This window comes from Bombyx mandarina, chromosome 23, assembly GCF_030267445.1.
Source record: "Bombyx mandarina strain Sakado chromosome 23, ASM3026744v2".
NCBI lineage: Eukaryota > Metazoa > Arthropoda > Insecta > Lepidoptera > Bombycidae > Bombyx > Bombyx mandarina.
In genome coordinates, this window is record NC_143229.1 from 15,350,553 (window position 1) to 15,366,039 (window position 15,487).

The 15,487-nt window shown below is 39.1% G+C and overlaps 1 protein-coding gene across 1 annotated transcript in view; it reads left to right on the forward strand.

The window, feature by feature from the left end:
- Positions 1 to 2,312: 2,312 nt before the first annotated feature.
- The window catches only part of LOC114246586 (uncharacterized), a 61,090-nt gene continuing 47,915 nt past the window's right edge, over positions 2,313 to 15,487 (forward strand). Inside the window, exon 1 of the mRNA XM_089737617.1 lies at positions 2,313 to 2,471. The gene's annotated coding sequence lies outside the window, so the exon portion shown is untranslated. The remainder of the gene's footprint in view (positions 2,472 to 15,487) is intronic.

A 15,487-nucleotide genomic window follows, 5' to 3' on the forward strand; every position in this document is an offset into this window, starting at 1 on the left:
ACACCGGAAAAAGAGTCGATTAGAATTGAGTATTCAGGGCACGTCTGAAATAAGGTAATAAAAATAAAAAGGACTCACAAGACGTCCTACCACCAGTAAAATTATATACAATGACTCAACCATTTATTAGGGATGAAATAAAAGGGTTTTTTTTCTTTCCTAAAATTTATTCTTCTCATTTTGTTTCGTCGAAGCCGGCGCGGCGTTTGGTTTTTTGTACAAAAAAATAATAATAACAATGTTACATTACGTAAATCGCGCACGTCCGCGAGACAACAATAAATATTACTTAGTTAAAAACATTTGTGAGTCATACATACATACGCTCATAATTTTAAACGCCTTACGTGTGCACTTACTTACTTTCCTTTTCGATCGGCTGTGTTTTGTTCAGACGCGTTCTCAACACTTTGTGCGCGATTACTTCTTATCTCAGGAATCTCAGGGGCAGTACATCTAACGCTAGACTCTAAGGCTGCTTTGTGATATCAGCTCCACACTGCTTCATTGCTACGACACACGAATAGGCCTACTGACAGTTTCAGGAGACATGCTGGGGATGCTAAGTATGTACCTCGCTAGACAACTGTAGATTGTGATGTGTAGTGTCTACGTAGCTTCTGGTCATGCTCTCGAAAGCTCTACTTTGCTTCTAATTGCTTCTGGATCTGTTACATCCATTTACAAAGAGCTACCAGACATCGTTCTAGCCACGTACCATTTTAGGCCCAACATTCAGGGGCTTATGACCTGTCCTTATACAGACGAAGCTTAAAAGTTCTCTATGATTAGGAGCTGTTGATGTTCATGACCATCTGTTACCACTCTCCAGCCAAGTATGGTGGTCTGCCTGCGAAATCGTAAATAAATCAGAACAAGTATGAGTATCAGTTTGTAGGATAGTATCTTCATCGAGGTTTGAAGACTTGCACAGGCTTTGTACGGCCAACGACCCCAAGCGTGCTCAAGTTAAGAATGTCTGCTGAACTATTGAGGCTAGAAACATGGGCGTGTGAGCATAACAACAAATATACTTGAGACCATTGATTGGACCAGGAATCTCAACGGCGCAGTGGGCATGGTTACTGACCTGGTAGTAGATGCATTCGCGAGCTGTCCTCGAGCCGTTAGGTCTCCTTTGGAGGCGCTCGGGCGACTGTTAGCAAACCCCACCCCTCCTGGCTGAGCCCTTGCTGACCCACCTGTCCTGGTGAAAATGGAAAGTCGTCAAGGCAAACAGCAATTCTTCCTTTTAAAAAAAATCACTGAAAGCTTCTCCGATGAAGTGTTTACAGTACAGTGGAATTACCAGACTTAAATGTCTCTCTGATTGGGTGGCGCCATCACGTCGCGATGTGCGAAGACCGTGGTCCGTCTGGGCATCTTGATTGACTGATTGAAACCCAACCATAATCACTGATACTATAAGATTCAATTTAATTCTCCCTTTCTGTTCTGTGGCATTGTTTTGTTGCGAAGTTGAGAAGAAAGGTGTTTATAGTTTTTTTTTAAAGCGAAATCACTTATCTCCTCAATAGATATTAAACAAAACAAAAAAAAAAAAAACAAGGAAAATCGCATATCTAATTGAGAAGAAAATTGTACTGAACTAGACTTTGACCTAATATGTGTTGAAACTCGTGTCACGACCTCAAATGAATCACACCTCAAGATTTCGAATAATTTTGTGTGTCCGAAGATTTTCGTTTTTATTTTATTTATAGACAAAACAAAATGCAAACAGGTTAACAAAAAAAAAGGAAAAAGTTAACGAATTAGGATAATGATTTTTTGTCTATTCATATATTTGTTGATGGGACTAACAAAAGAAAATCTCATGTCCCAAAACGAATTATAATTATCAATCCTGAGCTCAATAATCACTTGATTTGTCAAATAATCTGGTAGTAGGACCTCTTGTGAGTCCGCACGGGTAGGTACCACCACCCTGCCTATTTCTGCCGTGAAGCAGTAATGCGTTTCGGTTTGAAGGGTGGGGCAGCCGTTGTAACTATACTTGAGACCTTAGAACTTATATCTCAAGATGGGTGGCGCATTTACATTGTGGATGTCTATGGGCTCCAGTAACCACTTAACACCAGGTGGGCTGTGAGCTCACCACCCATTTAAGCAATAAAAAAAAAAACAACAATCACAATCAACGTATTTAATTGCAGCCGGATCTTCATCCCCATAAAATGGCTCCAATGAAACAAAACGAAAACCCCCGATGATTAATGCTGAGACATCGCATGAAAACTTCAAGGTCGCAGCATCAATTTCATAAACGTTACTATAAAAGCGAGTGGATGTGTTGGCGAGCGCTTGTCGCGTCGTTACACTAGCGGGCGTTGTGTGAACATTGAATATCGAATCCCGCATAAATATTGCCAAAGCGGAGTGTAATTCCGTCTTGTGGACAGTTTAGTGTGTTGTGATTATCAGTGTGGTGTGGTTGCGGATAACGACATGTGAGTTTCTTTTTTTTTTTTTTCGTTACAATTTTTTTTTTTGCGTTACTGGACTAATTTTTTTTTGCGGGATTATCCGCGTTCCGTGGGACACGCGTTGATGTCTTTTGTAGGCGATCGTATTTTTTTTTTCCCTTGAAATGTTGTGTAATAATAAACGCTGTGGAAAGTTTTCAGTATTTTGTCTACTGGTGTTAACTAAACTAAAAGTATTTGATACGAACAGTCAAAATATGTATATATTTTCTATACTAATATTATAAAGAGGAAAGATTTGTTTGTTTGTTTGTTTCGAATAGGCTCCGAAACTACTGGACCGATTTGAAAAATTCTTTTTCCATTAGAAGCCGACATTGTCCCTGATGAACATAGGCTACTTTTTTTTATTATTTTTTTATTTATTTTTTTTGGTTTCATGTGTGTTTTAATGTTTCCGAAGCGAAGCGAGGGCGGGTCGCTAGTCTACAATATGATTTGCAACCGTCAATTTATCTTGATTTAGGAGAACTGAATTTTAATAAATAAAAAATAATATTAAACGTAGTCTTGCATCAAAATAAAAACTACATTAGCAGCTCTGAAAAAAAAAAGACAATTTATATAATCCTTTCAGTAATGTCAATTACTTTTATAATTAAGCAAACTCCATAGATACACGTACATATTCCATAAGGGATGTGTTTCAATATAATAGTTAATATGCTCCTCCTAGCTTTGCTTACCCAGTTGTCCTGAAACTGGAATGGCCTTCGGGGCACCATCCTTCCTTTATAATTAAAAAAAGTTAATATTTTAAATGTTTATATTGTTATTATTCGGTGATTTCTCCAAACCAAAGCTTGTACTTGCTTAAGAAAAGTTTCCAAGTCCAATTCGTGTCTATTTACAAGTTTAAAGATAATGAATAATATTCAAAAGGCTTATGATTGATTGATTCACAATCAATCATAAGCCTTTTGAATATTATTATTATAATATAATAAAATATATAATATTTATATATAATATATAATATAAATATAATGTTATCTTAAAGTCTGCTAGGATCTTCAGAGGAACGTCTAGGCTTAACTATGCTCCTGGTACTGATGACGCTACTGCATAATTGCAGCCTTATTGCATCATTTTTTACTGTTAGTAGGACCTATTGTGACGCACGGGTAGGTACCACCACCCTGCCTATTTCTGCCATGAAGCAGTAATGCGTTTCAGTTCGAAGGGCGGGGCAGCCGTTGTAACTATACTTGAAACCTTAGAGCTTATATCTCAAGGTGGGTGGCGCATTTAAGCTGTAGATGTCTATGGGCTCCTGTAAGCACTTAACAACAGGTGGGCTGTGAGCACATCCACCTATCTAAGCAATAAATAAAAAAGCTTGCACCTGATGCTGATTAGCGTTGCGGACTGCTTATCCGATCATATCCCCTTTTACTTTCGTAGGCAAATATCCAACTTTTCTAAACATCCCAAAAACGTAGTTAGGTTGCGATTTTTGCATCGTTGTTGCCCATTAGCGACAGTGACAACTTACGATCGGACGGTTCGGTATCGTCTGTTTCATGATGTCAATATAACAACTGTATTGTTTGACTTTGCGTTTGACGATCAGCATTTTTCTTGGACCAGATAGGCGGTAATGTCCAAAGCAAGCCTAGTAAATAAATGGGTACCAGATCACAACCATATAGTTAGCAGTAGCAGAAATAAGTCACACAGTCTCCCGGACCGACTCAGACTGCAGGGATCGACATTTGTTTTCTATATCTAATTATTGGTAGCCTAAGAGGCTATTCCAACTTCGCGGGGCAGGTGAGCTCAACCTGAGAGAATTTACTAACACTAGCCCTAACAAGAACAGTGCTTCGTTGAATCTACCACCGGATCGGGATTGCAACCCACTGAGAAGATCCGGCGAGAAACTCAGTGGGTCGGATCAACCCACACTCACCGGTAATATGCAAATTACAACTCGGTAGTAGATTCATTCGCGAAGCAATTGCGCTTGAGTTGTTAGGTCTCCTTCGGAGGCGCTCGGGCAGCTGTTAGCAAATTCCATCCCTCCTGGCTAAGCCTTTGCTCGCCCATCTGTCCTAGTGAAACTGGAAAGGCTTTCGGCCACCAGTAATCTTTCAGTCATAAAAAAATTTATTACAACTATCCAATGGTTCAGTTTTACATTAAACGCTCCGACTATTTGGACGCGTTAAAGCACATAATTATAAAACACACGAAAACGTGTGAACGACGCAATCACAAGACAAATTAATTTGAACTATGATTTAATTAACCGCGCTCCGCAGTTATCTTGTTAGTTAAGAATTTTAGCAAAAGGTTGCGTATTAAAATAACATACACAAATAATCTATTCACACATAAATTAATATTTTGTTGTGTAATTTTTAATTGTTAATATAGACGGACGATCTCACGGCCTATCTGGTGTTAAGTGGTCACCGGTGCCCATGGTCATCAACAACGTAAATGCCCCCACCTACCTCGAGATATGAGTTCTGAGCTCTCAGTTTTACAGTACAACGGCTGTCCCACCCTTCTAACCGAATCAAGGCATAAATAGGTAGGGTGGTGGTACTTACACGTATGGACTCACAAGACGTCCTACCAACGTCCTTACGGATCCATCAGATCCAATAACCTTTGCATTAGACGTCTTCAGCGCTAACACTAGGAGTAGGCTTAGGAACCCCGGTAACCGTACTCGTCGAACTCGACAAAGAGTTCAACGTGCAACCTAACCCATGCATCAGCCCGCTGAGTTTCTCGCCGGATCTTCTCAGTGGGTCGCGATTCCGATCCGGTAATAGATTCATTCGCGAAGCAATTGCTCTTGAGTTGTTAGGTCTCCTTCGGAGGCGCTCGGACAGTTGTTAGAAAATCCCACCCCTCCTGGCTGAGCCTTTGCTCGCCCACATGTCCTGGTGAAACCGGAAAGGCCTCCGGGCCACCATAGCTTACTATCAATCATAAAAAAAAAAAGTCCTACCACCTGTAAGTAATTATTCGACATACAAACTTGCTAACAAACCAACTTTCACGTTTATAATTTTGTATGAATTTAGATTACTCCCTCACAGCATTTTCGGGTGCGGAATATCTGGTATCTAGTGATCATTAAATCAGTTCCATTTCCCCGGATAAAGAGTCATTCGTCTCAATCCCTGGCTAAGTTCTCCAGCAACGGTTGCCATGGTAACGGTTGCTATTGCCTTGCCCTTCCTTACGTCATTGGAGCTGTCTTGCCATAAGGGCTTGATCGGGGATTGCAAAAACCGATTGCTCTAATTTTTTTATCCATTTACAAAACAACGTCAAAATACGTCTTTATTGGCCATATCCAATATTTTTCAAGGCAATTGTTAATGCAGCGTTGTATGGACATGTGATGCGTAGAGAGAAGATGCATGTGACTAGGAGATGTATGGAAATGGTAGTGCAAGTTAGAGGGGGAAGAGGTCGACCGAAGAATACATGGATGGAGTGTGTGAATGACGATATGAGAGAGAAAAGAGTCAGTGTTGAGATGACGGCTGATAAGAGAATGAAAGAGAAAAATTAGCCGTGCCGACCCCACCTAGTGGGATAAGGTGGAGAAAAAGAAGAAGAATTGTTAATGCAGCTTCTTATTTCTCCATCGTCAATTTAGGTTTTTAACTATAGACTGTTTTATTACTTCTTCGGTACGAGTTGATACCGTCTGGTCAATTTAATAATTCGGTTCCTATTTAACACGATTTATTTATTATTATTATTATGAAATATTTATTTCAGTAAATTAAATTCAGTACATTTTGTTAGTATTACTTATAATTTCAATTAGTAACATAAAACCTGACACATTACTATGTGACTATTTATTACAATTTGTGTTTTTTTTTTTAAATCATTTCCAAGTTACGGCTGTAATGGCTATTAATTTGTCTTTTTGCGTATCAATATAAGAATCAGTTTTTATCATGTATGCCCCTATTAACGCCGATATATATGCTATAATAAATAAGTCAGTGCATTTCCCTGGTTCGCGATCTTACGTCTAAACGAATTTACAGATCGAATCGCAGCTTATAGACCAGAGAGCGACACGAGCATATCTTAATCCCGGATAAATGAAGCGTCTTTTATTCTATCTGAATTACGATTCTGTAGGCACGAGCATATCCTAATCCCGGATAAATGAAGCGTCTTTTATTCTATCTGAATTACGATTCTGTAGGCACGAGCATATCCTAATCCCGGATAAATGAAGCGTCTTTTATTCTATCTGAATTACGATTCTGTAGGCACGAGCATATCCTAATCCCAGATAAATGAAGCGTCTTTTATTCTATCTGAATTACGATTCTGTAGGCACGAGCATATCCTAATCCCGGATAAATGAAGCGTCTTTTATTCTATCTGAATTACAATTCTACAGACACGAGCATGTCTTAATCCCGGATAAATGCAATGTCTTTCATTCGGACCAAATTACAATCCTACAAGCCCTTACAACTGCGGTATGCATTTATTAAAAAATAAATAACACCATTTGAATTATTTCATAATAGCTACGCGTGTATTTATGTTGTATTAGATTGCCATAGAAGGCTAACAGGCAAGTTTGTCTGATGGACGAGGACTCATTAAGGCCTCGTTTGAAAATGACGTTTTTAATTTGAAGATTAATCTGGTATTTGAATTCTAGATTCTTATTCTTTGCTCGGAACATAGAATTTTTTTTTTACTTTTTTATTGCTTAGTTACTGGAGCCCATAGATATCTACAGCGTAAATGCGCCACTCATCTTGAGACATGAGTTCTAAGGTCACAGTTTTAAGAGTACAATGGGTCGCCCCGCCCTTCAAACCGAAACGCATTACTGTTTCACGGCAGAAATAGGCAGGGCGGTGGTACTTACCCGCGCGGACACACAAGACGTCCTACCAGCAGTAAAGAATCTAGAAATGTATCTTGTGATAGTCGAATCGGTTCTAGACTTCAGCCTCAAGCCAAGCCTGCGGGCTTCTCTGGCCACTTATCTTCTTCGATGACTTCTCATATCGCACACACACATTGTCACTAAGCCGTTGCGTAAAATCGATGTTTTTTTTTTTTTCTTTGTGGAATTCCTTGTTACGCAAATGGTGACATCACCCGGACACGTTCAATACTCGTTTATGTAAACATCGGATTTGAAGGCACGGGCTCCTTGTATCGGCGTTAAATAGTTAGCGATCGGCGCGATTGTTTTATCTGATCGATGTTTCGGAGCCCGGAAAAGAAATTATTTCACGGCATTTTTTTTTTATTTTTTTTTGGTTAGATGCGTGGACGAGCTCACAATCTACCTGGTGTTAATTGGTTACTGGAACCCATAGACATCTACAACGTAAATGCGTCACCCACCTTGAGATATAAGTTCTAAGGTCTCAGTATAGTTACAACGGCTGCCCCGCCCTTTAAACCGAAACGCATTACTGCTTCTGACCACGCAAACTGTAAAATATTCGAAAAGTCCATAATGATATACATAAAATTACAAAAAAAAAAAGTGGTATTAAATTGCAAAATTACAATTGATTATCTTTGCTTTTGATTAGACGTACATAAATAGTCATATATAAAAAGATATTCATGGGAAATCTTCACCTAGATAGGTCTTATCTATACTAATATATAAATCTACAATGGTTTTTGCGGATGTTCCGTTATAACTACTGAACCATGCATCCGATTGACTTGAAACTTGGTATGCGTGTAGAAAATACATGTACTTAATGGATAGGCTAATATTTATATGAGTGTTGGACTCCCTAATAATAATGACAATAAAAAATAATGTTAATTTTATATGCCCAGCGAAGCGGGTGAGTACGGCTAGTTATCTATATCAGTGCGAATAAAATAATATATGTTTAGTTCTCCTTTTAATAGCTTAGAACAGAATTACCAGAATCATCTGCTACTGAATTTCTAAGCTCTGATTTTTAAACATTGCCGCGTCATTTAAGTGTAATTAATTAGCCTAATTAACATTTCATTTGGTCTATAAGTTCTTGTCTGCTTCTACCGCAACGATTCAGTTTGAAGAGTCAAACAGCCGTTATGAACAACGAGATAATCGTATCGCATCTCAAGATGGGAGACTATATGACTGATGACTATATGACAATAAAAACAATATAAACGGAAAACTATTTTAAACTCAAGCAGAATTATGTTTGGTAGCTTCGTATTACGCAAGCGCGCAATCTAAAGCAAAGTAAAATGTAGCACGCAAGTTTAACGATCGCGCGATTATTCCTAATCCATTGCGTGCCAATATTAATATTGATTCGCGATCGCTTTGTTGACCCAGCGGTTTCTGATATCTGTTTGATCGTAGTTTAAAGGTATCTAGTAAACGAGATGAATACAAAATCTATTCAAAGCTAATCCTGTTGAGTGATATAATCGAATTTTACGTACGATTCGTGTATATTAAAAACTTTATTCAGACGGGAGTCATTAAGCGACGCTCCAAGGTTTTCGATTAGCATAAAATTAACATAACACCAAACGCAACCGGATTCAAATCACGATGGTGTTTAAACGTAACGTTTTGGGAATCCCGTAGTTACATAGAAAAAAAAAAAAGCCATGGTGTGGAAAATATATCTATTTAACATTAAAATAGTTAAAAACGTTTGTGTATGAGAAATTGAGTTGGTCCAATAATTGAAAAGCTCGCATAGCGTCGTCTTTAACGATACGGACACGCGATGGACAGGGATAATGACCATGCCAATCGCCGGGCCCTGGATCTGGCTGAAAAAAACCAAGGAAAAAGTCCCTCTCCAAGGCACATGGTAGCTCCCGGGCAGATGTTAGACAAATATGAGGACAACTTGGCAGTGTGACAACTCAAGATAATTCTAGGCGTAAATAAACTAAGAGACTTTACTGGTGGTAGGACCTCTTGTGAGTCCGCGCGGGTAGGTACCAACGCCCTGACTATTTCTGCCGTGAAGCAGTAATGCGTTTCGGTTTGAAGGGTGGGGCAGCAGTTGTAACCATACTGAGATCTTAGAAATTATATCTCAAGGTGGGTGGCGCATTTACGCTCTAGATGTCTATGGGCTCCAGTAACCACTTAGCATTAGGTGAGCTGTGGGCTCGTCCACCTATCTAAGCAATAAAAAAAAAGAACTAAGAGAGACAACCGCTCTTAAAGTGGGATAAGGAAACGAAAAAGAAGAAATAAGAAGAAGTTGTGCTCCGCGCGACATTGTTACTAAATTTTTACTCGGTACTCAGTGAGTCAGAATGGCTCTTGTGTTATATGTATCAGCTAGTGATTTATTTGTAGTCGAAACCAGTCAGATGTGTTGGCCGATGTTTGTATCCACTTTGATCCGATCGGAGGATTCCATTATTTTTATTCCCAACCTATTCCCTGGTAGCCTAAGAGGCTATTCCAGCTACGCGCGGGTTGGTGAGCTCACGGGCTCAGCCTGAGAGAATTTAGCAACACTAGCCCTAGCAAGAGCAGTGCTTCGCAGAGTCTACCACCGGATCGAAATCGCGACCCACTGAGAAGATACGGCTAGAAACTCAGTGGGATTTCATGATAATTTCATTGAAGCCATTTCCAAGTCCATATTATAGAACATACATAAAACACACGTCTAGATTTTTTATTTATAGATTAAACCAATTTTTTGTTTTGTAATAGCCAGATTTGTGTTTCGCGCCAATTCAGTACAGAACTGCATTCTGAATTGATAGCTATCTTTCAACCCACATAGATCCCCCTACAAGGACGGATGTTACGCTGCCTTCATCCGGCGGATCCTAGCGAACCTCAATAGGTCATCGATCCACCTTGTGGCAATTGAATGAATTTATATGTCCTTATGTAGATCCCACGCGTAATTCTATTTATGGTATTCTTTTGATTATAATTATTATATCCGCGATCTACGCGAATACGGCCCGTTGCGTTTATATAGGGTACTGATTTACTGGTGGTAGGAACTCTTGTGAGTCCGCACTGGTAGGTACCACCACCCCGCCTATTTCTGCCGTGAAGCAGATTAGCGCGAAGCAGTAATGCGTTTCGGTTTGAAGGGTGGGGCATCCGTTGTAACTATACTGAGACCTTAGAAATCATATCTCAAGGTCGGTAGCAGCATTTACGTTGTAGATGTCTATGGGCTTCTATAACCACTTGACACCAGGTGGCCTATGAGCTCGTCCAACTATCTGAGCAATAAAAAAAAAGGATAAAGAGTTGCCGGAGAACGGATAACTGTTGGGATAAACTGGTTCTTGAGCGGAGACCGCGGATTGGCAGTTTGAGTCCAGGATGCCATTAGGCTCGGTGGGGTGGCGATCTATGCAGGGTGGGTGGTAAGGGCTGGATGAGAGAAGCCGAGGATTGTGGTCCGCGCTATTGGAGAACCTATGTCCAGCATTGAATTGCTATAGGCTGATGATGGTGACGATTTTTTTTTATGCCCTTGTGAGCAGACGAGCACATGACCCACCTGATGGTGATTGGTTAACGTCGCCTATGGACTTCAGAAATGCCAGGGGCAGAGCCAAGCCGCTGCCTACCGCTTAATACTCTCCTCAAGTCTCGTTTGAAGAAGGACATGCCGTAGCGCTCGGGAAACACTGTGGAGGGGTGCTCATTCCATAGTTGGATGGTACGTGGCAAAAAAGTCCCGATGACCGCAGTTGCTCCAGGTAGTATGGAGTTATTGCTTGTGTCGCTCTCTACAAGTCGATTTGTCTTCAAACCACGAAGCAGCATTTCATCACACCACACCCAACCACAGGACGGGGCATTGTATTTATTGATCACGCAATTAACCAATAAGCGAACAAAGAAACTTCCTAATTCCGTATAAAGATTTCATAAAGCGATTTTAATAATAGCATATAAACATTATAATTTTTTTTTTTTTTCGATATAACTTGACAAAAGATCCAATGATATTAACATGTTGTCAATAAGATTAATCCACGAGCAGAATAATATAAAAGGTCGTCTGTTGAGCTATTCAATAGAAGAAAAATCGCCTTTATTCGTTTTATATAGAAATTATAGTTTCCTTTGCAATAACAACGTGACCTTTATTCTGTTGATTTTGTTATGCAAACAGCTATCAAAGAATTAAGCCTCTAATTAATTGGATGTTACGTTAAAAACGACCTTAACACGTTCTATATAATGCTCAATACATCTTTTTTTTTGTATAGCTGTGTAAAAAAATAAAATAATTTGACCCCTGAGTTCACGACCTCAGGGTTCAAAATGTTGTAACCGATTTCTTGAATTCGCGGTCCCCGATATTCGTGTCGCGTACCAGATATTCCAAATTTGGATTCGACATGGTTCATGCATGTGGAACCCTTGCGGGCTAATAATTCGGAATTTTTATCCGAAGCGATCATACCCATTCATACTATTGTTACTATACTTCAGTCGGTCACTTGGTCGGCAGGCGGCGACGACGACTTAACCTAACCTAATCTATCTTAAGAAGGAGGGAGCCCGGAGATCAGTAATACAGGTCTTTGAACCTAGTACAGACTTCAGTTCTTTCAAAGGCTTACCAAATAAATTATAAGGTTAATTTCTATTTGTATTTGTACTATACCTTTAAGAGAGAAATAAATAAAAATAATAATAATTATTATTATTATTATTACTAGCTTTTTCCCGCGAATTCGTCCGCGTGGAATAGTTCACAAAATTAAATAATGCTTTATTTTAGAACAAATTTGGTTAGCATAAAACACGTTATAGTGAGTCAACTTTAACATGTAGACATGTTGTGGCGGACTTTTTTTAGATTTTTTAAAGGGAAACAATTCTGCCATACATTATTTTAGCGAAACTTTAACCGTTTCTGCAGCGCACGCAGCGGAAGCTCTCAAAAGGGAAAACAAACCCGATTTTTAAACATTCTTTATTCGTGCTCCGCTTGTATTGGTCTTAGCGTGATGTTATAGAGCCTTTATTAGCCTTCCTCAATAAATAGGCAAAAAATAGACTGAAATATTTTTTTAAATCGGACCAGTAGTTCCTGAGATTAGCGCGAAGCAGTAATGCGTTTCGGTTCGAAGGGCGGGACAGCCGTTGTAACTATACTGAGACCTTAGAACTTATACTTCAAGGTGGGTAGTGGCATCCACGCTGTAGATGTCTATGGGCTCCGGGAACCACTTAACACCAGGTAGGCTGTAAGCTCGTCCACCCATCAATCAATAAAAAAATAGATTTAGGTATATTCTAGTTTAGCTATGTTTTTCAAATGTGACTTGTAAGGGCCAATAGCATACTAATGCTATTCGAATTAATTCCACCTACCCACACTCACCACTCACGATCGAGAACTCATGTGCTTGCGTGATATCGAAACGAAATATTTTGTATCGTTTAAAAAAATATCCACTTCTAGTAGAACGTCTTGTGATCCAGCACGGGTAGGTACCACCGCTCTGCTTAAATCTGCCGCAAAGCAGTAGAGCAAGGCACCTGGTATACTATCTTTTTTTAACCATTCATCAGCCCGCTGAGTTTCTCGCCGGATCTTCTCAGCGGGTCGCGATTCGGATCCGGTAGTAGATTCACTCGCGAAGCAATTGCTCTTGAGTAGTTTGGTCTCCTTCGGAGGCGCTCGGGCTGTTGTTAGCAAATCCCACCCCTACTGGCCTTTGCTCGCCCACCTGTCCTGGTGAAACCCCCTACCTATTCGCTGGTAGTCTAAAGAGTTATTCAAGTTACACCCGAAGGTGAGATCACGGGCTCAACCTGAGAGAATTTGCTAACACTAGCCCTAGCAAGAGCAGTGCTTCGCTGAATCTACCACCGGATCTGAATCGCGACCCACTGATGAAATCCGACGAGAAATCCAGTGTGCTGATATACTATAGAACAGTGATTTAGAACTCACATCTCTGGATGGTGGCATTTACATTGTTGCTGTCCACGGGCTCCCTAAACACGGAAATATATTGAGGAGTTAAATATAGGTAGAGCTATATACAGCCAGTGTTTGAATCCAGTACATCATAGCCTCAGTCGAGGTGACACACTTATTATCAGACTCGCGCTGTCCGGCGATGACACCTTTTGTGAAACTAGTTTCCAATTACATAAACGGCTAGGGACGGGACATGTTGTTTTTTTATCGATAAAAATATATTTTTTCAGTTCACATTTTTCATTTTATATTAAAATATAAAAAATGATGTAGTGGAAGATGCTTTCCACTTTATGATGGAAAGTGCGCGGAACGATGATTTGAGACAACAATTCTTTGCAAAATATACAGATTTTCGACAAGATGGAGGTGTAAATTACGTATTAGCCTTTCCGAAATCTGAAATAGCTAAGTCACTTTATAAAATAGTTTTGGTGGGCCTTCAGAGACGATAACAGTTTCCTTCCTAATTATTTTGTTGCTCTCTTTTGTTGCACAATGGAGTGGCATATTCACTTTATTCTCGTTTCGAATAGCTATATCTGTTTTTATTTTACAATATCAATACAAATTTGAGTTCACTTTTACGCTATCGAGAGCGTTAAAAAACTCTAAGCACATAGTTCAATTTAGTCACGTATTAGCGTATATAGACTTAGCTGGTTCATTCCAATATGTTAGACGCTAAATCTAAGGAAAATGTCCTTTAACAAGAAATTTATCTTATCACTTTGCTAATATTAAATATGTAGTTTTCTTTGTATGTAACATAGTCTTTAACGTCATTTACTTTTCATTTATTTATTTATTAGGCACACAATACACATTACAAGCTAAAAAAGAAAAGATACACAATAAACAACAAAAAGTAAAAACAAAATGGCTTGTAACGCAAGTCATGCGCGCACAACTAATCAGGACAAAAATGTGCTAAGTACACAATGTTCCTTACAACTAAAGAACAAGATGACACGATAACGAAACCAATCCAACCTTTAATGTAAGGAAGTAACAACAAATCCCAATCACAAAGGAAATCATATTAAACAATCAACAATTACACTACCATTGAAAGCGTTCGATTAACTTGAAAAATTTCGCACGCATTATCATACCTATCAGAATGGAAATAATTTTAGAACTTCGCTCTAATATCCTTTTTTTTGCTACCTAAGCTGATGGTCTAGAGAGACCATGTCAGCGTCGTCGGGCTAGTAGGTGAGCTCACGGGGCTCAAACCAGCCGTGCTTCGCAGAATCTGCCACCGGATCGGAAACGCGATCCAAAGAGAAGATCCGGCGAGAAACTCAGTGGGCTGTGTCTGTAGGTTTATTTATTCGCCGAACCCTTCGTCGCAAGCGACGGGTTCGATCAGAACAATGACCGAGTCCTGATTAATATAAATGGAATGAAAAAAAAATTACTAATTTGGCATTCTGTCTAAGCGTATTTGCTTTGGTTTTTAGACGAAATATTTTTTAAACACATTTTATATACATTAAACTAAATAAAATTAAAATTATATCTAATGATCTTAGCTTCTTCAAAGGAGTCGTTAGTGGGAGGTAAGTATAGCTATTTGCCTATATCTGTGACTTTGTCCAGGAACTATTGTGGCTATTCACAATCAAATGGGTCATACGACCACATCTTCGAGGACAAATGATTAGCGAGAAATATCCTAATTTTAATTAAAAAGCTCATTAAATCTGATTTCATCTCAAACTGATTTTAGATTAGTTTCGATACAGGTTTTATTAACACAATCCTGACCTAAGAGGTCACGTTCTTAACATTAATTTAAATAGACCTGTCCTTTTTGTGTAACTAATTCTAAGTTATGTGCTTTTTATATAACTATACCATGTTGCCGCATAGCAATTTTAAATGACACATATTAATGTCTGATTTTGCCAATCAGTAACATATTTACGTATTATGTAAGCTTTGTGTTAATTTTTGAGAAATGTAGCTCTTTCTGCTTCGAAAGAAACGCATAGTATACGGTTTTTAGTACCATTCACTCTGTTGTAGATAGAAGTACCG